Source organism: Zalophus californianus, chromosome 15, assembly GCF_009762305.2.
Source record: "Zalophus californianus isolate mZalCal1 chromosome 15, mZalCal1.pri.v2, whole genome shotgun sequence".
Lineage (NCBI taxonomy): Eukaryota > Metazoa > Chordata > Mammalia > Carnivora > Otariidae > Zalophus > Zalophus californianus.
Window position 1 is genome coordinate 56,093,356 of NC_045609.1, and position 3,399 is coordinate 56,096,754.

At 41.8% G+C, this 3,399-nt stretch overlaps 1 non-coding gene across 1 annotated transcript; it reads right to left on the reverse strand.

Annotated features, from left to right (window-relative positions):
* Positions 1-3,033: 3,033 nt before the first annotated feature.
* On the reverse strand, positions 3,034-3,123 carry LOC113923995. Its single transcript, XR_003520499.1, has one exon. It is a non-coding gene; the product is annotated as a small nucleolar RNA SNORD88 (small nucleolar RNA).
* Positions 3,124-3,399: the final 276 nt, after the last annotated feature.

Consider the following 3,399-nt stretch of genomic DNA (forward strand, 5'->3'; position numbering starts at 1 on the left):
ACAGACCGAACTCATGATACTGTATTAAGTAAGATAATGTATGTATAGGACTTAACACAGAGTTTGGCATATAGTTAGTGCTCTGTAAAACTTAACTATTTGAGATCAAATTTTACATTTGGGAGGAAATTTAAAGTGACCAATTATCCTACAAATATTGCTCACTATTATGAAGCCCACATCTAGTTATCTAACTAAAATACTGGAAAATACATAAACTGGTCAAATGTTTGAACTGATTAATACAATAAAAATTTCCACCTTAACAATGCTTTGTCCAGGTCCATATGGTACTGTGCCAAGAACCCAGTAGACCTACCTGCAAAAAACCATACAAAAAACTATGATTATCAAGTTACTAAGGACTCTACTGTGTACAAATGCATTTATAAATACAATCTGAAACAACATATAAACAAGAAAAAATATTCAAAATGTGTAAACAGTTCATTTATTTTTGTTTTCTATAAAATACGATTACAACCATGTATATTAATACTTGTACAAGAACAAGTTTGGGACGTTAAAATGTACCATGAGGAGACATGATTTGGTCAGAAGTGAGAGTATTAACTGTTCACGATCAATATATTACTTTATATGTTGTAAAGCACTTTTTTATCCATCATCAACTCAGTGCCTTGCATATAGTATAACTGTAAAAATAAATCCCAGGTGCTTTCCAATGTCATTTTGTTTTCTGTTCAAACAATGGCATGTTTAGAGAAGGGGTAAATGTCTACATTTCTTTTTTTAAGCATTTCTGGTTAGCTCTTCTAATTTTGAGAGTTTAAGTGAAAATCCAAATTATAGCACACTATGTTTTATGGGGTCAACTTGCTTTACATATTAGTTTCTATATTTTTGTTATAACATTCTATATGTATTTTTACATTATGAGTTCATTATATATTTCAGACAAATAAAAATGGTTTCAACTGAGGTTCTGAATGCAACCGATATACAGTTAAGCACTTCAAAAGTCGTTTTAACTACTAGGAAATGTTAACCAATCAACTCACATTTGTTCCTGTTTCACCTGAAGACAAAACCTATAGGCCACTGTGCAAAGAGAACTAACTGAAATGAATATATCTGTATTTAGAATTACTGTATTTGCAGAAGGCTCTCGCAATTAAAGTCTTATCCTGAGGTACAATTCTGGTGTCTTCGTGTTTCATCATGACAACTGCGCAGTAGCAAAGTGCAACAATTTTCTGAATATTTTAAATATTAGCATATTTTCTCATACCAGTTACTTTAAGAGTGCTTTCGTTAAAAAATCTCACAAGCACTAACATGTTATCCAAATTTAAACCTTAAAAGGAAACCAACCCCATACTCAACATGTATTGTTTCCCTATTAATTCTGAAACTTAAAACTCTGAAACATTATTAGTTTGCTTATATTTGGGATTTTTAAAAAACCAATCGCATACTTCACTATACACATCCTGGATATTATTCGAGGATCAAAGTCTAATGCTGAGTATGGTTGGGTCAGCAGAGAAGAGCCCTATGGCCAAATATGAGAGCCCCAAGGCAAGGTGTATGTCGGTCAAATAAAGGAACCAGACTCCAATGGGACAGCACCTTGAGGATGCCTGCATTTGGTGGGGCGCCCCAAACCTCTGGTACCCCAAATATCCCGCCGCGCCCCACCCCTCTCCGTCCTAGCCTCTGCCCCGCCCCTTCCTCCCCCCGCCAGCGCCCGCATTGCCTACGCAATTCCAGGGCTAAGCGGGGTGACGGAAACCAAAACCCGGCACACAAGGAAGGCCCAAGCAAGAAGTGAGGCCCCACCCTGCCAAAAGGAGCGACTCCTCTAGAAAAACTTGGCGGCCAGCTAACAGGAAACGCGGAAGCGCCGTTCCTAGGACGTTTGGGGCACCCTGCCGCCCAATAATCTCATCTTTTGTCCTTTGACAGGCCTCCATGAAGCCCCAACTCTGAGCGCTTTCCGGGCAGCTCTTGACTCGATCTCCTTTGCGGTCCCTCACTGATGGTAGCCATGATAGTTGCATCCGGGTATTTCGAAGAGTCGCCGCCAGAGTCTCCCGGAAGTGACGCGAGCGCGGAGGGATTTGCTTTCGGCTGAGGTGAAAGGGACCCGGAAGCGGGTCCGGTAGAGACGCTGAGGGTGACGGGGAAGAGTTGGGAGCCTTATATATTACCACCTTCTTGTAACGGGTTTTACGCGTCACGTGTTGTACCCAACACCAGTATTGCCATGCCATTTGAATCCTTTCTTCACAACAGGTCCAGGAGGAAGAAATGGTATCGTTTCCATTACGGGGAAATTAAGGCCAGGAGAGGGCGAGTGATTTGTCTAAGATAATACAGCTCGTATTGGAGCTGCTCTAATCCCCTCAATTTGTCTGTGGAGCCAGTGCTTTAAATTTCTTCTGTAATGCTTCCATATAGAAAAACCCCAAACCCCTGGTGCTTGCACCTGGCAGGCCACTTCTGCAAGGGCGTTCACCTTCAGCTCAGCATTGTTGTCCTTGGAGTAGGGCTAAGCCACAGCCACCGTGGTCTTTGCGGTGGACAAAGCCGAACCGTGTGCCGTGGTCACCTTCGTTAACCCAGTGTCTTGCGATTTCACTTGGTCCCCTGCCCCTTGACTCTGCACGCGGAGGGTTCTTGCTGCCCTCAACCGCCGGTTAACTGAGGGAACTGGCACTGACTCTTGGGCCCTGGGAAACATTTTAACCCCTGTCAAGCACTTGTAAAGTCAAGACTGTTCGGACAGCTCGAGGCCCGTCATCATTGGCAAATAGTCTCTGGCAATAATAAAGGCCTGACAACCATTATCTTCGACTTTCCACCGAATCAGTTGTTTCTCCTGGTTTCCATTCCTTTAGAATATGAGTGAGAACCAATACTTCGATCTTATGTCAGCATTAACTATAACCAGCCTTCAAATGATAAAGTGTGAATAGCCACTCAGTCATTTTTTTCTTTGTTCCCCCCCCCCCCGCAGAGGCTATCAGGTGGGGAAGTAGCAACATACCCCAGCACCTCCCTAGAATGGGACCTCTCAGACCCATGGGTGTCAGAGGTCCCAGGGGCACCACATCCTCAGGGGAGGTCAGAGCCCAGTGCTAGACATCATGGGGGTGAAGTAATATTTTTGTAAAAACAAATTATGCATAGTAAAAAACAAATACATCAGAATTAAGAATGATTGTATTTGAAGAGTGGCCATTTATTTTCTTCTCTCTTTATTTTCCACATCTGCTACAATTCTTTTTAATATAGGGAAATAAACAAATTGACCACAGTAAACCTCTCTTAGTTCCCTGGTATTATAATGACAAAAGGCATGCTGTCATATTTTGACAATTGATAGTCCTTGATACAAATTACAGAGAGGAATTCTTTTGCTTGGAAAAGCAT